At 45.7% G+C, this 23,266-nt stretch overlaps 1 protein-coding gene across 5 annotated transcripts in view; it reads left to right on the top strand.

Moving 5' to 3' along the window:
- SMG7 (SMG7 nonsense mediated mRNA decay factor) overlaps positions 1 to 23,266 on the top strand; it is a 176,294-nt gene that overhangs the window by 8,635 nt on the left and 144,393 nt on the right. The gene's annotated exons all lie outside the window — the stretch shown is intronic.

Genomic DNA, 23,266 nt, shown 5'->3' with positions numbered 1-23,266 from the left:
AACACCACCATGTCAGTATTGACTACTGATATCTTTAATCTGAGGTGTTTTCTCCATGTATTTATTTGTACTTATTTCAGCAATAATCAAGTATAGCTATATTAAGATTCTATTGTACACAGATTGGGTTTTGGTTTTTCTTCTGTTTTTTTTTATTTTTTTTATTTATAGCAATTTAAATTTTACAAGTAATAAAATAGACTTGCCATGAAATACAGAGAAAGTAATGTAAAGAAAGTTATTACAATCAGGCTTTCTTAGACCACAAATTGAGGGGGAATGGCATAAGACAAGGAGATCAATTATCTATTGAAAAATGTTTGTTACAAAAGAAAATGGCTTAACCCTGAATATCACCACTAATTAATTATTCATTTAAATCAGTAGTCCCCATCGGTCCACTGAATAGTTTCTTCAATATCTATAAAGGTGCGCAGTTGATTCGGTTCATAGAAAACATATTTATTGCCCAGGAACGTATCAAACACTCGCAAGGATATGCTAACAGAAAGGATTGCACCTAGTTTCCTTGTTTCCTCTCTTAATGCCAGAAATTGTTTCCTTCTATCTTGCATAGCCTTAGTCACGTTTAGGAAAATCCATATTCTTTGACCACAAAAAGGTAATGCAGTGAACTTGAAGTATAATCTCATCACTGAGTTCAAATCCTGCTCAAATACAAACGAAGCAATAAGCGTCCCTCGAGTAGATACTTCTGACAGAGTCTTCCAGCAACGCAGACAGATCTTGATTCTCTGCTCCAATTCCTATTGATTGAGGCAAATTCCACCATTCACAGGTTCCACTCCCTTTTGAGCAAACGTTGTTAAGTAATATATTTTATTACATGGGGGAATAGCTGAAGGAGGGAGGGTGAGAAGCGTGGGGATTTGAAAGAGTGGGATGACAGGAGGATGAAATAGGGAGACTTGTGAAGATTTACACCACTGCTGATAGTAGATTTGAACTCTAGATTCCTTGCTAACATGCCTTGTGACCTGAGCAAGTCACTTACCCTTGCATTGCCTCAGGTATAGGTGATCTTGGGCAAGTCACTTAATCCTCCATTGCCTCAGGTACAAACTTAGATTGTGAGCCCTCCTGGGACAGAGAAACATCCAGAGTACCTGAATGTAACTCACCTTGAGCTACTACTGAAAAGGTGGTGAGCAAATCTAAATAAATAAAATGTTATAAGCTCTCCAGGGTAGGTAAATACTTAAGGGTACTTGATATAACTATACTGAAAAGGTGTGAGCTAAAATTCAAATAAGTGAACCAGACAAAAAAATCACCTTTGGCACAGCTATGAAGGGTCATTTTAAATGCTGCTGACATGCTTAAAGAAGGGGTGCATTATACAGTGGCCCATAGAGCCTGAATATGGGAAACAGTCTTATTCTTATTAAATTGGGCCCAAAGGCGAAGCAACAGCCTTTTGACCCTGCTCTTCAAAATTTGGTGGGGAAAGTGGTGATACAGGTCTTGATGGTTGACTCCTACGTTTCTGGGCCCTTTCCTAGGTTGAAAGAAAATTTTCAAGTTCTGGCATTTCAGATACATCCTCTGGATTGGTGGTGAGGTTTACTCTGTGTGATTTGGTATTAAAAATAATACCCTAAAACATACTGTAGGTGGTGTTTGTCACCTAGGTACTATTAACTGAATTAGAGCAGTGTTCTAGATCTCTGTGTACTACTACCTGAAGTGCACTCTGTCTTCATACCTTTGCATATATTTTCCCACTTTCCACTGTCTTAAAAATACAGTTCAAAATACATTAAGACTGTTGTTTAGCTGCTGTAAAAGAACAATTTATAGAAATATGCAAAAAGGAATTAAGAAGAGAGACGCAAAAGTTCTCGATATTTATTTGTATTTATTGATAGTTATTTATCGTCCCCCTGATAAATCTCTTCATCCCTTTCTCAGTGACTTTGACGCTTGGCTTTCCTTCTTTCATGATCCTTCCTCCCCCTCCCTCTACCTTGGCGACTTTAACATTCATGCTAATGATCCCTCCAACTCTTACGTCTCCCAGTTCCTCACCTTAACATCCTCCTTCAATCTTTAACTATGCCTCCACTCCCCCTACCCACCAAAATGGTCACTGACTTGATCTTATCTTCTCTTATAACTACTCTCCATCCATTCCTTTACCTCAGATCTTTCCCTCTCTGACCATCATCTTATAACCTTCACACTTAAACTTCCCCCTGCCCAATCCCGTCCAATCTTAACCAATTTATCTAGGATTCTCCAGGCCATTGACCCTACTACCCTATCCTCCAATGTCTCAAACCTCTTCTCTACCACTGCACCACCCAAATCTATCAACGATGCCGTCTCTTCCTACAATACTATTTTATCCTCCTGCCTTAGACACTCTTGCCACCTCTCATGCCCGTCCTATAAGACGTACCAAACCCCAGCCCTGGCTGACCCCTAAAAATCCGCTACCTACGTTCCTGTACCCGTTCCGCTGAACGCCTCTGGCTGAAATCTCGTGCCCTTGCTGACTTCGCACACTTTCAAGTTCATGTTGACCTCCTTCCAATCTGCTCTCTTGCTTGCCAAACAGGACTACTACATCCAGCTGACTAATTTTCTCTGCTCAAACCCTCGACTTCTCTTTGCCACACTAAACTCTCTCCTCAAGGTGCCTTCACCCCCAACCCCCCACCATCTCCCCAGACCCTAGCTGAGTTCTTCCACAAGGTTCAGAAGATAAACCGCAAATTCTCTACCAAACCACCCCCACCTCTCCTCCCCTTGTCCCTTCCTTTGTCCGCTCCCCTATTTCCTTAACCCCTCCGTCCTTTTCCTCCTTTCCTGAAGTCACTGATGAAGAAACATCACATCTTCTCTCCTCCTCAAAACAAACTACCTGTTCCTCTGGTCCCAATCCTACCCACCTTCTTAACACCATCTCTCTTACTCTCACCCCTTTTATCTGTCATATATAATCAGTCTCTCTCTTTCCACTGCGACAGTTCCTGATGCCTTCAAACATGCTGTGGTCACACCGCTCCTGACCCTACCTGTCCTTCCAACTATCGACCCATCTCCCTCCTTCCCTTCCTTACCAAGTTGCTTGAACCCGCCGTTCACTGCCGCTGTCTTGACTTTCTCTCATCTCAAGCTGTTCTTGACCCACTCCAATCTGGCTTTCGCCCTCTTCATTCAACTGAAACTGCACTTTAAAAAGTTTCCAACGACCTGTTCCTGGCCAAATCAAAGGTCTCTATTCTATCCTCATCCTTCTCGATCTATCCGCCGCTTTTGACACTGTTGATCACAGCCTACTCCTTGATATGCTGTCTTCATTTGGATTCCAGGGCTCTTCTTTCCTGGTTCTCCTCCTACCTTTCGCTTTGCACCTTTAATGTACACTGTGGTGGATCATTTTCCACTTCTATCCCTCTACCAGTTGATGTATCTCAGGATTCTGTTTCTCGGTCCTCTCCTGTTCTCCATCTACATTCTTCCCTTGGCTCTCTGATATCATTCCACGGCTTTCAATACCATCTCTATGCTGATGACTCCCAAATCTACCTCTCTACCCCGAAATCTCAACCAGCATCCAGACCAGTGTTTCAGCCTGCCTATCTGATATTGCTGCCTGGATGACTCAACGTCATCTGAAACTTAACATGGCCAAAACCGAGCTTCTCATCTTTCCCCCTAAACCTACCTCTCCTCTTCCCCCTTTCTCTATTTCTGTGGATGGCACTCTTATTCTCCCTGTCTCATCTGCTCGTACCTTGGGGTCATCTTTGACTCCTCTCTCTCCTTCTCTGCTCACATTCAGCAGATTGCCAAACTTGTCGTTTCTTTCTCTATAACATCAGCAAATCCGTCCCTTCATCTCTGAGCACTCTACCAGAACCCTTATCCACACTCTTATCACCTCTCATCTTGATTATTGTAACCTGCTTCTCACCGGCCTCCCTCTTAGCCATCTCTCTCCTCTTCAATCAGTCCAAAACTCTGCTGCGCGACTCATTTTCCACCAAAGTTGCTATGCTCACACTAGCCCTCTCCTTAAGTCACTTCACTGGCTTCCTATCCATTTCCGCATTCAATTCAAACTTCTCTTATTGACCTACAAGTGCATTCACTCTGCCGCTCCCCAGTACCTCTCCACTCTTGTCTATCCCTATGCCCCCCCCCCCTGGGTACTCCGTTCTTTTGATAAATCTCTCTTATCTGTCCCCTTCTCCTCTACTGCTATTTCCAGACTCTGTTCCTTTTATCTTGCTGCACCTCATGCCTGGAATAGACTTCCAGAGCTGTGCGTCTAGCCCCCTCTTTGGCCGTTTTCAAGTCCAAACTAAAAGCCCACCTCTGTACCACTGCTTTGACTCCTAACCACTGCTCACTTTCCCTGTCCTTTTATCCTCACCTCTTTATTCCCTTACCCTTAATTGTTCTGTCTGTCTGCCTGTCTTAACTAGATTGTAAGCTCTTTGAGCAGGTACTGTCTTTTTTTTGTGTATGGTGTACAGCGCTGCGTATGCCTTGTAGCGCTATAGAAATGATAAGTAGTAGATATTGTTGTATGAGTTTATATTGCTTCATAATGCATATATGCTTAAAAGAGCTCAGCCACAGGGGTTTTCTACGGCCCCCCTTACTGCCCCTCCAGTGGATGCAGGCCTGGGATTGCCCTCTGAGGCATTTTTCCCTGATAGCTGGCCGCAAGAGAAGCGCAGAAGGGTAAGTTCCCCTTCAGAGAGTGGCGCACCCCCCTTTTCCCCTCCGTGGTCGGGATGTGGTGACTCTGAGGGGTCTGGCAGGCCCTCGTGGCCAGAGGAAACGAGGAAGGTGCAGAAGGGCCACTGGATCCAGATGATCCGTCCGCCCTGAGGATTTCCGGAGCTGCCCAGCGCTTATTTCAGATTGTCTTACAGGTCCTCTCTATTGAAGATCCTGGGCCTCTGGAATCCGAGTATGGCAAGTACCAGAAAGCCTGCTCAAGCCTTTCCTTTGCATGACTCCATCAAAGAGCTTATTTCAGCTCAATGGGCTGACCCCGATGGACCTTTGAAAGTTTCCAGGGCTATGGGGCAATTATTCCCTCTGAGTGAGGAGCATTTGGCTCGCTTTGCAATGCCTAAGGTGGATGCCCTAGTCACAGCTGTGACAAAGAGAACTACCCTCCCGGTTGAAGGAGGTGTTGCCCTGAAGGACATGCAAGACCGTAGACTGGAATCAGCACTTAAACGGTCCTTTGAAATTGCTGGTCTTACTATTCGGGCGTCTGCATGCAGTTGTTATGCTGCTGGAGCCTGCCTGCCTGGCATGGTTGCAACAGGCAGTGGAACAGCCCGGTGATGGAGCGGAGCCCTTGTCTGAAGTGGCTGCACGAATGGAGTCGGCCTTGTCCTTTTTGGCTGACGCCCTTTATGATATTGTCAGAGCTTCGGCTAAACAGATGGCTGTAGCAGTGGTGGCTCGCCTTCTTCGGTGGCTACGACATTGGGCGGGGGACATGGCCTCTAAGCAAAGGTTGGTGAAGTTGCCTTTTCAAGGCCTTCTCCTGTTGGATGAGGAGCTGGAGAAAATTGTGAAAGGCCTGGGAAATGCTAAACCCCAGCGCTTACCCGAGGATAGGCCGCGGCCTCCCTCCAAGGGTCAGGCGGTTCACTCCTCTTATAGACCTCGCTTCCGTGAAGCTAGAAGGTACTGCTCGGGTCATTCTGCTGGGTCCACTTCTCGTGGCCAGTTTTCAGCAGAGGAACTCCTTTCGCTCGGACAAACGTTCCGCAGCAGCAGGCTCAAGACCTGGAGTTCAAGGGCGACACTCTCGATGAGGGTGCGCCCGCCCCCTCCTCGATTCCTGTTATAGGAGGACGTCTTTCCCTCTTTCTCGAGGAGTGGGCCAAGATTACCTCAGATCAGTGGATCTTGAACCTGATCAGAGAAGGATACCGAATAGAATTCGATGCCCCGATAAGAGACGTGTTTGTGGAGTCCCGATGCGGTTCTGCCGCCAAACAGGCGGCGGTAGATGACACCTTACAAGGCTTGATTCACATTGGGGCGGTTTCCCCCGGTGCCTCCCGCCGATTTCGGCTGCGGCCGCTACTCCACTTACTTTGTGGTGCCTCGAAAAGGTGGGTCTTTTCGCCCTATTGTGGACTTAAAAGAATTAGACAAGTCCCTAAGAGTGCGGCATTTTCACATGGAAACCCTGCGCTCTGTCAGTGCAGCGGTACAGCAGGAGAGTTTCTCACGTCTCTGGACCTGAAAGAAGCTTACTTGCACATTCCAATTTGGCCCCCGCACAGAAGTTTCTGCGGTTTGCGGTGATGGGAAAACGTTCCAGTTTCGGGCCTTGCCTTTTGGCCTCGCCACAGCTCCCCGAACCTTTTCCATGGTAATGGTGGTAGTAGCTGCTTTTCTCAGGCGAGAAGGTATCTGGGTTCACCCGTACCTAGACGACTGGCTCATCAGAGCGGACTCCGCAACAGAGAGCCATCAAGCTACAGCCAGAGTGGTCTCAGTACTTCAATCTCTGGGCTGGGTCGTCAATGTAGCCAAAAGTCACCTGACCCCCTCACAATCTCTAGAATATTTGGGGGCACGGTTCAACACAGACTCTGGATATGTATTCCTACCCGAGCAAAGGCGGTGCAAGCTTCAGAATCAGGTCCGTCTGCTCCTGAGGATGCCCACCCGCGAGCTTGGGACATTGTCCAGCTGTTGGGATCGATGACGGCCACCTTGGATTTGGTGCCCTGGGCGAGAGCGCACCTGAGACCTCTGCAGTATTCCCTGCTTCAACGATGGTCTCCAGCATCTCAGGATTATCAATGCAGACTCTCTTGGCTCCCTGCGGCCCGACTCAACATGGAGTGGTGGCTCTCAGACAGCATGCTGCGGCGAGGAATGCCACTGGCGCTCCCCGATTGGTTCCTAGTGGTGACAGATGCCAGCCTGAAGGGCTGGGGCGCACATTGCAAGGGGAAGCATGCCCAGGGTCTTTGGACACCCGACGAGTCGGAGTGGTCCATCAATTGCCTAGAGTTGAAAGCGGTGTTTCAGGCGCTTCTGACTTTTCAAGTGACCCTGGAAGGATTGGCTGTCAGAGTGATGTCGGGCAACACAACAACAGTGGCCTACATAAACCGACAAGGCGGCACTCAGTGCAGAGCGCTGGCCGCGCAGGCCGAACAGATTTGCCACTGGGCCGAGCTGCATCTACAGTTTCTGTCGGCAGCTCACATTGCAGGTCAGAGCAACGTGCAAGCCGATTATCTAAGCAGGCATCAAATCGATCCAGCGGAATGGGAACTGGCAGACGAAGTATTCCTGCAGATATGTGCCAAATGGGGCAAGCCCGTAATGGATCTTATGGCGACAAGCTCAAATGCCAAAGTCCCGTGCTTTTCAGCAGACGGAGAGATCCTCGCTCAGCCGGGTTGGATGCCTTGGCTCAACCCTGGCCTCTGGGCCTCTGGTATGTGTTCCATCCGTGGCCCTTGATAGGCAGTGTGCTCCTGCGGATTCGGCTTCACCCAGGAGAAGTGGTTCTCATCGCCCCGGATTGGTCCAGGGGGCCTTGGTATGCGGACCTCCGACAGATGCTAGTGGAGGCTCCCCTTCCTTTACCTCTGGTACCAAACCTGTTGTCGCAGGGACCGGTGGCCATGGAGGACGCCTGCCGTTTTGGGTCTTACGGCATGGCTATTGAGAGGGCGCAACTGAGAGGCAAAGGCTATTCCAATAATGTTATTTCCACTCTCCTGCAGGCCCGCAAGCGGTCCACTTCCGTGGCTTATGCCAGGATCTGGCGCCAGTTTGAGGCTTGGTGTGTTCCAAAAGTGATCACACCCATGTGGGCTTCTGTCTCGCCGATTCTGGACTTTTTGCAGGATGGTGTACAAAAAGGCTTGGCCTATAATTCCCTGCGGGTGCAAGTGGCAGCATTGGCCTCCCTTCATGGTAAGGTTGCAGGCGTGTCTTTAGCTGCTCATCCAGATGTGGCACGGTTTCTTAGAGGGGTGCTTCGGCTCCGTCCTCCCGTGCGGGCACCTTGTCCAGCTTGGAACCTGGGGCTAGTTTTGAAGGCTCTGCAGGGTTCTCCTTTTGAGCCGCTACGGCGAGCTTCAGAGAGAGATTTGACACTAAAGGCCGTTTTTCTGGTGGCCATTACTTCGGCGAGACGGGTGTCAGAACTCCAGGCGCTGTCCTGTCGAGACCCATTTCTGCAATTTTCAGAGTCCGGGGTCACGGTTCGTGCCGTGCCTTCCTTCATGCCTAAGGTGGTTTCAGCGTTTCACCTAAACCAGCCTATTTTTCTGCCCTCTTTTGTTAAGGAGGAGATTCCAGAATCCTTTGGGCAGTTGCACCTGTTGGATGTGCACAGGACTCTGTTGCAGTATCTGTGAGTTACTAATTCTTTCAGGACCTCTGATCATTTGTTTGTTTTACTATCAGGTTCTCGCAGAGGGTCTCCAGCGTCTAAAGCCACTATTGCCCGCTGGCTCAAAGAAGCTATCTTTTCAGCTTATCTGCTTGCCAGCCGGCCTCCGCCTGTAGCCTTTAAGGCACATTCTACAAGAGCGATTTCTTCCTCTTGGGCTGAAACTGGAGCACTCTCTCTTCATGAGATTTGCAGTGCAGCAACATGGGCTTCGAAGCTCTAATTTCCCGACATTACAGGCTGGATGTGGCTGCTAGGAGGGATGCGCGTTTTGGAGCACAAGTGCTAGCGCGTGGTGTGACTTGTTCCCACCCTATCTAGGGATTGCTTTGATACATCCCATACGTAATGGCTTCATCTGCTTGATGACAAGGAAGGGAAAATTAGGTTCTTACCTTGGTAATTTTCTTTCCTTTAGTCGTAGCAGATGAAGCCATGAGCCCTCCCTGTATGATTGTCTGTATGATGTGAATCTGTTTCAGGTTCTGTTCTTGTTTCCTGAAGTTCTAATCCTTCCTTGGGAGAAAGTTGGAAAACAGTCTTCAGGATTCTTGTTCACTTATAGGAGGATGAGTTCATTCCCTCCAGTTCATGTGTAGGAGGTTGAGTTCATTCCCTCCATAAATACAAAGAGGAGGACGAGTTTATTCCCTCCAGGAGGATGTGTTCATTCTCTCCTTTTGAGTTCATGCCCTTGTTATGGGGCCATCGTTCACTGTGAGGAAAGTTCATGTTATTCCCATTGCGATTTGTTATACTGCTTTGGAAGCTTCAAATACTGAAGAGGCAGTGGAGCTAGCTGACCATGTGGCACTGTGAAATTTGAGTGCTATCTCCCCCTGCTGGTTGATGGACACAACCCATACGTAATGGCTTCATCTGCTATGACTAAAGGAAAGAAAATTACCAAGGTAAGAACCTAATTTTCCCACTTTGTACAGCAAGATGTGCAGGTTTCTTTCATTTTTGGGAGCAAAGCTTAGGTTGCTGAGGGATTGTCTGTGGACAGCAGCCTTCTAGTCTTTTCTTTTGGATTTGTGTCTGGGTTTTGACTGAGCAATTGAGGACATTCATTCTCTCCCTGTTGTTTGCTTTCTGCTTAGGATCACTGTCCTGCTGAAGATCCCAATACCAGGTAGATTTTCCAGGATCTGCCTCAAGTTTGGTACTGTTTTTCCTTCAGTCATTACAAGCCTCTCTGTCCTTAGTGCTGCAAAACATTACCACAAGATAATGCTGCACAACACCGTGTTTCACTGTAGGAATGCTGTCTCAGTTTTATGTCACACAATGCTTAGCATTGAGACCAAAAAGTTACTTTGGTTTCCTCCGACCACAGCACTTTGTCCCACATGTATGCAGTGTCCTCAAGTGTTTCTTTGCTAATGCTGTGCAGTAGTGGCTTCCTTCCTGCCATATAGACAATGCTTTATGGAGTAATTTGAAGTTCGTTGAGCAGTTAACATTTTCCCCTGTTCCAGCCAAAGAGATTTTTAGTTGTTTAAAGTTATTTGAATCCTCGCAGAAACCTTCCTTAACCCACTGTTTCTGACTTTACAGTGATAGACCTGACAGTACCCCAAGAGGTTTTCAAACACTGACATTTTCTTATAGCCTTCTCTTTATCACAGAGTTATTTTGGCAGCTCTGTATTTAGCTTGTTAAGGCTGTTGCTTACAATTCATGTTGTAGAACAAAAACAGCTTGACTTTTTGTTTTCATCTGTGAGTATTCACTCAGCTCATCTACTGTGATTAGATACAGGTGAGCTTAATTTAACTTACTGTGGGCCTTCAGGCAGGTTTTGGAACGGGGGTTCTGAACATTTCTCCCTAGGGTTTGTGCTGCTTCTGCTTAAGGCTTACATCCTGAAGACTTCAGGGCATGGCACAGGCAGTGCCTTTTTGGGTTATTCTTTGGAGGAGGCAGCCTTGTCCCCTGCAGGTCCACCTTCTGTGGACCCTCCCCAAAGAGGCATTGTTGTGACTCGGATTCTGAAATGGGGTCTCTGGTCCCCCTTTCCCCACATTTTTTGGAGGGAGTTCTCTCTGGACAGTCTCCTGCCTCTCTGGGGCAGGAGGATTTGGAGGAGGGGGAATGACCCCACCGCAGTTCAAGCCTTCCATAAGGAGGAGCTTACTTTTTATCATTTAAGGCTCTTCAGGCCCTCAATATTGATTTCTTCTGAGCCAGCTGTGTCAGTCTTCTCGAATCTGAAAATGGCGAGCACCCTGAGACCCCCCGAGGTGTTTTCCAGTGCATGAGGTCATGCACCAGATCATTTCTGCGCAGTGGGCTACACCAGACTCTACCCTTCAGGTGGTGAAGGCCATGTCACATCTGTACCCACTTGCTCTGATGGAGCTGAACAAGCCCTGTTTGCCTAAGGTGGATTCATTGGTGGCGGTGGTCACGAAAAAAACTACCCTGCCAGTGGAGGGTGGCGTTGCCTTAAAGGATGTCCAGGATCAGAAGCTAGAGACATCACTGAAGCTCTCCTTTGAGGTGTCGGCGCTTTCCCTGCAGGTGGCTGTCTGTAGTTCCTATGTAGCTTGGGCCTGTCTTAGCTGGGTATGGCAGTTTGCGGATTCCTTCCAGGGCTCTGGTGGTTAACTGCCTGTTGATTGCTGGATGAGGAAATGGAGCTGGTGTATCAGGTGGATTCTTTATGTGGCTTGCTTCAGACCTTGGCTAAGCAGATGTCTTTGGTGGTTACGGATCGTTGGTGGCTGTGGTTGCTCCACTGGGCAGCGTATGCAACCTCTAAGCAGTGGTTTGTAAAACTCCCCTTTAAGGGTAAGCTGTTTGGGGAGGATTTGGAGATGCTGATTCTAAGATTTGGCGCCTTCTGGAGGATAAGTCTAAGCCTTCCTCTTGGGAACAAATCCACAAACTGCATCAAAAATATACACTGGTATTGTCCAGGACAGCCGATTGTTAATCAGTGATCTTGCTATTGGAATAGGCAGCTCTTTTGGGCAGACAAATGGGCTCCTGCTGTGGCAGTCTGAGTCTTCTCCAATTCTTGTCCTTCCCAATGATGGTGCACCGAGTCTCTCCTTGGCTGTGATCAGTGGACAGCTGTCTCTGTTTCCTTGGTGTCCCTGTGTGGGACCTCGTGCAAAGAGGAAGCAATTCGTTCTACAGTTGTTACTTGACTTGGGGGCCGTGGTTCTGGTTCCTCCTGAGGAATTTATTTTGTGATTCTCAAGAAATATACAGACAGCACGTATTGTCCGGTTCTCAATGTCAAACAAGTCGACAAGTGTCTGAAAGTCCAGTGCTTCTGCAAGGAAACCTTGCGGTCAGTTCTGGTGGTAGTGCAGCCTGGCAAATTCCTTACGGCCTTGGATCTCAAGGAGACATATCTGCACATTCCCATCTAGCTTCCACATCAGAGGTTTCTTCACTTTTGCTTTGCTTGGGCAACATTTTCAGTTTCAGGGGATGCCTTTTGGTCTAGCCACAGTGCCTCAAACATTCTCCAAAGTCATGGTTATGTTGGCTGTATTTTTACAGCAGCAGGGAGTCCACCCCCACCCTTGTATGGACAACTGGCTGATCCGGGCATCTTTGGCTTAGGAGAGCAGTCAAACCACATCTCGAGTCATCCATCTCACTCTTGAAGTCGTTGAGGTGGGTAATCAACCAGCTCAAAAGTCAGCTAGTTCCCACACAGGAGCTCAAGTACCTGGAAGTTCAGTTTATCACAGCTCTGGGCAAGGATTTTTTTGCCAGAGTAGTGGTGTGTCAAGTTGCAGACACAGATATCTCCTTTGCTCTCCCTTCCTTCGGGTTTGGAATTATGTGCAGGTGCTCGGGTCGATGGTGGCGACTTGGAGATGGTGCCCTGGGCCGAGGCACACATGCATCCTGTCCATCAGCCTCTTTTAAGTTGCTGGTCCCAGTATCCCAGAATTACGATCTTCCTCTTTGCTGGATGGGGGCGGTGCACCACAGCATGAACTGGTGGTTGTGGGCCTCAAACTTGCACAGCGGGCTTTCTCTGGAGACTCTGATATGGACGGTGGTCATCAGGGATGCAAGCCTTACAGGGTGTGTGTGTGTGGGGGGGGGGGGGGGGGGGGCTTGTTGCCTTTGCCATGTGACTCAAGGACTCTGGTCCCAGGAGGAGTTGCAGTGGTTGATCAATTGATTGGAGCTGCGGGCAGTGCACTTGACTCTGCTGGATTTTCAGACCCTTATAGAGGGCAAGCCAGTGCATGTCCTCTCCTAAAACATGATGGTGGTGGCCTATCTCGATCAGAAAGGAGGCACGCATGGCACAGCTCATCGGCTTGTGCGGTGGGCGGAAATGCATCTGCAGCAGCTCTCCATGGCGCATGTTATGAGAGTACACAATGTCCAAGCAGATTACCTGAACAGAAATGCCTTGGCTCAGGGCGAATTGGAGCTTGTGGCGTCAGTTTTTCAGCAGATCATGTGCAAGTGTGGGGGGAGGGGGGCGGTCATGGATCTCATGGTGACCCACCACAATGCCAAAGCTCCACAATTTTTCAGCAGAAAGAGGGAGTACAGCTTGGAAGGTATAGATGCTCTTTTTCAGCTGTGGCCGGAGGGGGTCCTCCTCTATCTTTTCTCCATGGCCCATGATATGCAAGGTACTATGGCGAATTCTTCTTGATGAGGGGCAAGTGATTTTTATTGTGCTGGATTGGCCCCGTTGCCTGTGGTATGCAGATGTGATCCGCTTGCAAGTGGATGAGCCACTTCAGATCCTCTTCAGTCCCCGCCTTCTGGTTCATTGGCTTCGTATTCTGAAATTATTTGTTTTTTGAAAGGAAATCAATTGGCTTAAGCCTCCGGTGTGCCTGCCATGCCCAGAATGGAAGTTTGGTGCTTCCGGCATTGCAGAAGGCCCCTTTTGAACCACGCTATGTTGGGCATCTTTGAAATATCTTATAAAACAGTGTTTCATGGTGTGCCGGGTGTTGGAACTTCAGGCATTGTGATCCCTTTCTCCTCTTTTCTCCTGAAGGGGTAACAGTGTGCACAGTTCCTTCATTTCTTCCTAAGTTTTTTTTACCTAAATCATCCGTTGTTTCTTCCCACCTTTTGGGAGGATATGTATCCCCAGGTTTTCCATTTTCCTGTACTTGCTTGATGGTCGCTGTGTCCTCAGTTATCTTGAGGCAACCAGTGCCATTTCATAGGTCTGATCATTTATGCTCACCTCACGTCTTCGCAAAGGGGAACTGTCGTCGAAAATGACTGTTGCTTGCTGGGTGAAATGCTATTGCTTCAGCATATTTGCTAGTGAAGAAACCGCTTCTGGCCTACTTTCGAGCAGATTCTATGTGAGCTGTTGCGACTTGGGCGGAGGCCCACCTGCTTTCCTCGGAGGAATTTTGCAGGGTGGTGACATGGTCGTCGATCCACACCTTCTCCAGGCACTACTGTCTGGATGTATCTGAGCGCTCAGACTCCTCCTTTGCTGTCTCTGTGTTCTCGGCTGGAGCTTCTGGTTCCCACCCTACTTAAGGACTGCTTTTGCTACATCCCATTAGCCTCTGGATGGAGCTACTGTTGGAGCTAAGGAACGAAAAATTATGTGTTCTCTGATTTTTTTTTTTTTCCCCCTTTAGAAGCAGCAGATGAATTCAGAGGCCTCCCCATCCCCACCTGCTTGTTTACTATGCGGCCTATCTGTTCTCTCTGTTGGGTCTTGTTTCATGTTTCTGTTCTTTAGATGGATTCTTCCATTCCAGTTCTGATTCACTTTGGGAATTTGTTTCCCTTGCGAGGAAGGAGAAATGCTGTTCCTTCTGTTTTGTTATGAGAAATACTGACTGACATGGGTCCCATCAAAGAAAGTCTTGCCTCACCAATTTGCTTCATTTCTTTAAAGGCTTGAATAAACGTGGATAAAAGTGAACCGGTTGATGTAGTGTATCTAGATTTTCAGAAAAGTTTTGACAGTTCCTCATGAGAGACTCCTGAGAAAATTAGAGTCATGGGATAGGAAGCAAGGTTCTGGTGTGGATTAGGAATTGGTTATTGGACAGAAAACAAGAGGGTAGGTTTAAATGGTCATTTCTCTCAATGTAGGAGGGTGGAGTGCCGCAGGGATCAGTACTGGGACTGATGCTGTTTACGATTTCCATATCATTTATAAATACGTTAATGATGAGTGAGGTGATTAAATTTGCAGATGGCACAAAACTATTCAAGGTTGTTAAAACACATGTGGACAGTGAAATATTGCAGGAAGACCTTAGGAAATTGGAAGACTGGGAATCCAAATGGCAGATGACATTTAATGTGGACAAATGCAAGGTGATGCACATTGGAAAGAATAATCCGAATCATAGTTACCTGATGCTAGGGTCCACCTTGGGAGTCTTCATTCAAGAAAAAGATCTTGGTGGTGGTGTATTCGGCGGTGGCCAAAAAAGCAAACATGATGCTAGGAATTATTAGTGCTGAATAAGACCGAAAATGCTAAAATGCCTCTGTATCGCTCCATGGTGAGACCACATCTTGACTATTGCATTCAGTTCTGGTTGCTGTCTCTCAAAAAAGATATTTTGGAATTGAAAAAGGTTCAAAGAAGAGCAACCAAAATAATAAAGGGGATGGAACTACTCTCGTATGAGGAAAGGCTAAAGAGGTTAGGCTCTTCAGCTTGGAAAAGAGACAGATGAGGGAAGATATGATTGAGGTCTACAAAATCCTGGGTGATGTAGAAGAAGTAGAAGTTAATCGATGTGTTTTTTTTTGTTTTACTCTTTCCAAAAGTACAAAGACTAGGGAACACTCAAGGAAGTTACATGGAAATAGCTTTAAGACAAATAGGAAGAAATATTTTTTCACAGTTTTTCATAGTTAAGCTCTGGAACTTTTTGCCAGAGAATGTAGTAACAGCGGTTAGTGTATCTGGGTTTAAAAAAAGGTTTGGACAAATTCCTGGAGGAAAAGTCTATAGTTTGCTATTGAGACAGATATGGGGAAGCAACTGCCTGCTCTGGGATTGGTAGCATGGAATGTTGCCACAATTTTGGTTTCTGCCAGGTACTTGTGACCTGGCTTGGCCACTATTGGAAACAAGATACTGGGCTAGACGGACCTTTGGTCTGACCCAGTGTGTTTACTTTTATGTTCTTAAGGATTATTCCACCCATAAGGCACTTCAGTTCAACGTGCTGTACCTTCACTTGCTCATAGATGGTCACAACCCATTAGACTCTGGATTCATCTGCTGTGTCTAAAGGAAAGAAAATTATCAGGTAAAATGTAATTTTTCTATCGCATTCATATTCATTATTTGTATCCTGAAAACCTGACCTGTTTGTGGCACTCATGGCCTGAACTCCTGCATCCCTGACTGATATGCTGTGATAGTACACCTCCCCCCCCCCCCCCCCAAAGCAGCTATAAGTATCTACTATAATAAAACTCACCCTCAACGTTCTGAGGACACTGACGTCAGTGAAGCCAAGCCCTGACTTCCTTCAAAAAGGTTCGAAGGTTCGTGGTGGTGAAGCCACCAAAATCCCTCCGGGCCCCGCCCTCGAGGGCGGAGCAATGGCAGAACAACGAAGGGGCTGGCAGGGAGGGAGGCGGGGGAAATCGCTCCGGGCCCCGCCCTCGTGTCAAACGTTATGACGGTGGGGGCGGAGCAATGGCAGAACAACGAAGGGGGTTGGCCAGGGAGGGGGGGGGGGTGTTGGCCACGAAAACCTTGCTAGCACCCGTTTTATTTGCTCTGAAACGGGCCTCTTTTACTAGTTTTTTTTCATAAATGCAGAAAAGGGAGAGACTTTGAAAGAGAGATTTGTTTCAATTTAAGGAGATGGATAGTAGAATAATTGTGGTGTCACCTGAGATCCTCATCAGTTCAGTGGGGAAAATATTATAACCGATATATATTTCCTGGGAGTGAGGTTAGTTGCTTTTCTGGTATGTGTACTGTTAAAATAAATCCGCATCTGCAGATAAGAATGGCCAACAAGGGGAACGGGTGTGCTGGTCTGGGGAAGGAGACCCAGATTAAATTCATGTACCTAGCTTCTGTTCCTTATTCTAACAGGTTTCTGGTGATGTTGTTGGGGCAGTGCTCACAGCCTTGGAGAGAGAGAGTTAGAATCCAAGTTATCTAAAAGCAACACTGGATTCTAGAGAGTTGTTGTCTGTGCCCCTGAGAACTGTTTTTGCATTGTTTGGGCTAGAAAGGAGTGGGACTAAGAATCGGAGAAAATTATGGGTATCCATGATGAACACTCCTAGCATTGTAACCCCATTTGGGGCAGATCCTTAATTGAACTTTAAAACAAAAAGAGCATGAGACAGTAGCTGTGTTAAGACAAGACAATCTGACAGTGGAGTCTGATTGCAGTGGACCTGGTCAGAGTTTTCCAGGACAAAACTGCTGAAACATACAGACCAGGGTCATGCTATCTTCTGGTACTGTCATGCATACCAGCACACTGAATGACTTCTCCCACTTTCTATCCCCAAACGCTGATGAGAACTGGATGAAAGATCTCTGATCAGAATGTGTGGGTTACAACTAAATATCATAAATATTGATTATATTGGGGAGCAGTTCTTCCCATTAAAAGAAGGCCAGTTGAGATGTGAAGGGATATAGTAACCCTGTTTGTTATCTGTCCAGGCAATCTGCTGCAGGCAAAATGAATTCTAAGTGCACATAGAGAGGCATATTTTCAAAGCACTTAGCCTTCCAAAGTTCCATAGAAACCTATGGAACTTTGGAAGGCTAAGTGCTTTGAAAATATGCCTAATAGTACTACTTGTACAGGCCTCTGCTTATATCACTCGGAAGAGGTCAGCCTACTGTGACATTCATTCTCCAGTGCCAGAAATCACTGCTGCTTATGACTTCTAATTTTTTAGTGAGACACTTTGAGATGGTCTCTTACAGTATTAATCATATTCTAATGTGCATTAGAAGGTTAAAGTACTCATTTGTACAGAATAGCAATCATTGAAACTTAGAAGCTTGCTTAAATATGTTCAATTCACCATTTGGTTGTATTATTTTCAAAATTCAGAACAAAATCACCTTCCATTTTGACCAATGATTTAACTCCGTTGTCCTTTGCCTACCAGGGTTCTAGGAGGCTGATGAAGAGGGAAAGTGTAAAGATCATGGTGGTGTATGTGTAGGGATTTTTTGCAGGTGACAATTCACACATGGCTCTGACTACTGCCCCTGCCCTCTCTCCTGTGCTACAGTTTACTTTCTTTTTGTCTACAAATTAAGCCCTGCACTAAAGATAGAAATTCTGTCCATTCCTAAGTCTACTTTTTTTGTTGTTTGCTTTCTTGTTGTAATACCTTTTCCTCCCTCTTCTCATACTATTGCAAATGTATTTGTGATATTATACATTTTTTTACTTTATATCAGGCATAGAGGGGCATAATCGAATGAAAACGCCTATCTCCATGGGCGTTTATCTCCGAGAACGGGTCCGTGAAGGGGCGGAGCCAACCGTATTTTCGAAAAAAAATAGACGCCCATATGTTATTCGCTACTTTGTGAGCTGGGCGTTTTTGTTATTCAGTGATAATGGAAAATGAAAGCGCCCAGCTCAAAAACGAATACATCCAAGGCATTTGTTCGTGGGAGGGGCCATGATTCGTAGTGCACTAGTCCCCCTCACATGCCAGAACACCAACCGGGCACCCTAGGGGGCACTTTTACAAAACAAAACAAAAAGGTAAAAGAGCTCCCAGGTGCATAGCACCCTTCCCTTGTGTGTTGAGCCTCCCAAATCCCCCTCAAAACCCACTGCCCACAAGTCTACACCATTACTATAGCCCTAAGGGGTGAAGGGGGGGCACCTACATGTGGGTACAGTGGGTTTGGGGGGGTTGGACGACTAACGCATTAAGCAGCACAATTGTAACAGGTAGGGGGGGGATGGGCCTGGGTCCACCTGCCTGAAGTCCACTGCACCCCCTAATAAGTGCTCCAGTAACCTGCATACTGCTGCCAGGGAGGTGGGTATGACATTTGAGGGTGAAAATAAAAAGTTGTGAAACGTCATATTTTGTGCTGGGAGGCGGTTTGTGACCACTGGGGAAGTCAGGGGAGGTCATCCCCGATTCCCTCCAGTGGTCATCTGGTCATTTAGGGCACTTTTTGGGGCCTTATTCGTGGAAAAACAGGGTCCAGGAAAAGTGCCCTAAATTCTCGCTAAAATCGCATATTTTTCTTCCATTATCGGCGAAAGGGCGCCCATCTCTGTTCGCCCGATAACCACGCCCCAGTTCCGCCTTCGACACGCCTTCGACACGCCCCCGTCAACTTTGTCCGCATCCGCGACGGAGTGCAGTTGAAAGCGTCCCAAATTCGGCTTTTGATTATACTGCGTTATTCGTTTTTGTGAGATAAACGCCCATCTCCCGATTTAGGTCGGAACTTGGGCGTTTTTCTCGTTCGATTATAAGCTGGATAATGTGATAACTATGATACAGAGATTATGATTTTAAAAAATGGAAAAGATAAGAAACAGAAGCAATCTGGATAATCGGAGTTCAGATAATCGGCGTCCTACTGTAGTAAATAAAAGCTCATGGTAGTGTAGCCCAGTAAAGGCTACTCCTGATTAAGTTGGAGGCCCAAAGGAGCAGAAGGAGAACCTGCCTGTGAAAAACTTAATACATTTTTTTAAGTACATGTTGCAGTGAAAAAAAGGAATACCTATCATCTTGTGGTGGTATGGCTTTGATTACCCACCACATGACTTAACTTCCTTGATAAGACACTTCAATGGTTTGTCATTGTCTTCTGCAACCCATAGCTCCTGGGATTCCCAGGTGGTCTTCTTGGCTGTTGTTACCCAGCTCTGATTGAATCTTAAGATATGACATGCTTAGGCTCACTTAAGTCGAGTGTTGCTGGGAGGTAGTACTTGTACAAAACCATGAACCCAACTTTTGAAAATTTCAGCAAACAGATATTTAAGGGTAGAATATATATAATGTTTACTATTGAACCCTCATATTTGATGCACCACTGTCTCAACCTGTAGGGGTGAGGACATGTAAATATGCAGCACTCTGAGGAAGGAGAGTATTATTGCAACTTCAGTAGGCTTTTGTAATGAGAGAGTCATTTTGTTGATTTAAATCACTGTGCTATGAAATTATGTAACACGTTCCTCTTTGGAATTTATTAAATTGCTCTATGCACCTTGCAGTCTGTCCTGCAGGCTTATTACACTCATTGAACTCTAACCAAGAAGACACAGAAAATATACAGGGTGTGCATTTACATTAGACACTGCTAGTCTGGTCTGATGGCTTCTGTAGTAGCAAATCCATGTATTTTTCCCCCCTTTTACTGAAGGAGTGGCTTATGTCCTTGTAAGTGCTAAAAGTATTCATTGAATCATATGGGGCATCATGCAGTTTTGAGTATATGGTGCTCGTTGACCTTTTCATTTAAAGACCTGCTGTCACTTGCTGAAATAGCTAAGACATACAAAGAAGAGGGACAAAGTTGGATAGAAAGTGCTCTACACTTGGAACAGCCACATGAACATTGGTTTTGATTTAGTTTGTATCTTTTTCCTGTTTTAATAAAAATTATGCTGAGGTACTTTATTTCACTCTATTTCACTCGTTTTATCCCCTTGAGAGTTCAGTAGAGTTGAAATTGAAATACAAGCCATATTAAACAAGTATAGAGGAATCTTTAAAAGAAAATACCTAAAACTTGCCAGATACATAAATTGGTACAAACGTTTATTCCTGGATATAACATTTTTACTGTTTTGGACTATATTTTAAAACTTAATTTCCCGGTAAAATAAAAGAAGAAAGTCTTCGATTTATCAGGTTCAGCAATAATAAACATCTCTAATTTTTTAAACAAAAGCTTGCTTTAAACAAGTTCAAAAAATTGATAGCTGCCTAAAAAAAAGAATGAATGATTGGGGATACTTGGTACTGTATATGATTGTGGAGTGTGCTATAGAGAAGTCAGTTATCATGGTACACATGGGTACCAATATTATGAAATTGCAGGAAGGAGGTTCTGAATCCTAAATTTTAGGATTTTAGGAAGAATATTGAAATCCAGGATAGTACTCTCAGAAATGCCCTCAGTGCCACATGCTAGACCCCTCAGTGAATTTGAGTCTATATTATGATACTAGTAAAAAAGCCCCGTTTGTGATGCAAATGAAACGGGGGCTAGCAATGTTTTCTTCTGTGTGCATGTGGGAGTGTGAGTGTCCCTGCCCTCTGGCCTCTCTCCCCTCCCCCCTCTGAGTCCTTCACTGTTACAGAGCCAGCGATTTGATTTCGTGCTCTGCTGTTTTCCTTCACTGACTGTGTTACAGAGAGGGCGGGGCAGACACTCATAGGGAAACCGGATATCTCGCCCCCTTCACACTTCCGGCTGGAGGCTTCATAGAACGTTGGTGTTGCTTTTTATATAGAGAGATAATGGTGCAAGAAAGAGAGTTTTAGATTTGCTAGGAACTGGGGAACATTTGGAGAACTGTAGCCTATTCTGATGGGATGCTGTTTTCTAACATTCTAAAAGACGATAGACCAGCTTTTAAACTGTAAGGTGTACCAGACCCCAGCCATGGCTGAACTTTAGAATCCGCTACCTATATTCCTGTGCTCAATCTGCTGAACACCTTTGACTGAAATCCCGTGCCCATGCTGACTTTATACATTTCAGATTCTTACTGACCTCCTTCCAGTCTGCTCCTTTACTTGCCAGACAGGACTACTACATCAGTTGACAAACTCCCGTGGCTCAAACCTTTGACGTCTCTTTGCCAAACTGCAGAGTTGCTAAGTTACCCATTCCAGGAGGGAGACTTTTTGGCCAATCTTGGATTTCTGCAAACCTCATCCTGGTGCATTATGGGAACCTACAGCACTGATTTCAATGGATAGAATCATGGACTACAAATACGACACTGTTTCAGGATGTAAGTTTAAAACCAGAACCAGACAAAAAAGAAAAGTCTCCCTCCTGGAATGGGTACCTTGGCAGCTCTGACACTGAACTCTCTCATCAAAGTGCCTTCACTTTCTCCCCAGACTCTGGCTGAGTACTTTAATGATAAGGTTCACAAGATTAACTTTGAGTTCTCAACCAAGCCATCTCCACCTCCCCTTCCTCCAGTCCATTCTGTCAACTCTCCTTCAACCCCTGCCTCTTTTTCTTCCTTTTCAGAAATCACTGAAGAGGAAACTGCACATATTCTTTCCTCCTCCAAACTGACTACCTGTTTCTCTGATCCTATTCCCACCTATGTCCTCAGCACTATCTCTCCTACTGTCATACCTTCTATCTGTCATATCCTCAATCTTTCACTTTCCACTGCAACTGCTCCTGATGCCTTCAAAAATGCTATAATTACACCACTGTTCAAAAAAACCTTCATTGGATCCTACCTGTCCTTCTAACTATCACCCCATCTTCCTCCTCTCTTTCCTGTCCAAACTACTTGAAGTGCTATTCACCGCCATTGTCTTGCTGTTCTTGTTCCACTTCAGTCTTGCTTTTGCCGCCCTCTTCATTCAACTGAAACATTCCTTTCTAAAGTCTCTAATGACCTATTCCTGGCCAGATCCAAAAGTCTTTATTCCATCCTCATCCTTCTCGATCTATCTGCTGCTTTTGACACTGTTGATCTCCGCCTGCTCCATGGTACGCTGTCCTCACTTGGATTTCAGGGCTCTGTTCTTTCCTAATTTTCTTTTTCTCTCTTCCATTGCACTTTTAGTGTAGGTCTTTGGGACCTCTTCTTTTCTCCATCTATACTACTACTGTTGGTGCTGTGATCTCATCCCATGGTTTTCAGTATCGCCTTTATGCAGATGACTCGCATATCTACCTCTCTACACCAGAAATTTCAGCAGGAATCCAGGCCCAAGTATCAGCTTGCCTGTCTGACATTTGTTGCCTGGATGTGTCACCGCCATCTGAAACTGAACATGACCAAGACTGAGTTTCTTATCTTCCCCCTAAACCCACTTCTCCTCTTCCACCATTCTCTGTCTCTCTCTAGATAACACTTATCCTTCCTGTCTCATCAGCTTGTAACCTTGGGGTCAGCTCTGACTCCTTTCTGTCTTTCTCTGCACATATAGAACTGACTGCTAAAACTTGTCATTTCTTTCTCTATAATATCACCAAAATTTGTCCCTTCCTTTCTGAGCACACTACTAAAAACTTTATCCACACTCATATCCCCTTTCGCTTAGATTACTTCAACTTGCTTCTCACAGGTCTCACATAAGTATTGCCATACTGGGACAGATCAAAGGTCCATCAAGCCCAGCATCCTGTTTCCAACAATGGTCAATCCAGGTCACAAGTACCTGATGAGGTCACTAAACAGTACAATACATTTTATGCTGCTTATTCTAGAAATAAGCAGTGGATTTACCCCAAGTCCATTTTAATAATGGACTTTTTTCCTTTATGAAGCCATCCAAACCTTTTTAAAACCCCGCTAAGCTAACCGCTTTTACTACATTCTCTGGTAATGAATTCCAGAGTTTAATTACACATTTAATGAAGAAATATTTCCTCTGATTTGTTTTAAATTTACTACTTTGTAGCTTCATTGCGTGCCCTGTAGTCCTAGTATTTTTGGCAAGAGTAAACAAGCGATTCACATCTACCCGTTCCACTCCACTCATTGTTTTATAGACCTCTTATCATATCTCCTCTCATTTCACCAAGCTGAAGAGCCTAGCCACTTTGGCCTTTCCTCACTTGCTCACATTAAATGTCATCTGCCATTTAGATGCTCACTCTCCCAGTCTCGTAAGGTTCTCTTGTAATTTTTCACAATTTTTTTTGTTACATTT

Source organism: Microcaecilia unicolor, chromosome 6 (genome assembly GCF_901765095.1).
Source record: "Microcaecilia unicolor chromosome 6, aMicUni1.1, whole genome shotgun sequence".
NCBI classification, from domain to species: domain Eukaryota; kingdom Metazoa; phylum Chordata; class Amphibia; order Gymnophiona; family Siphonopidae; genus Microcaecilia; species Microcaecilia unicolor.
Note: the sequence above shows the minus strand (reverse complement) of the source record. Positions and strands in the feature narration are given on the sequence as shown.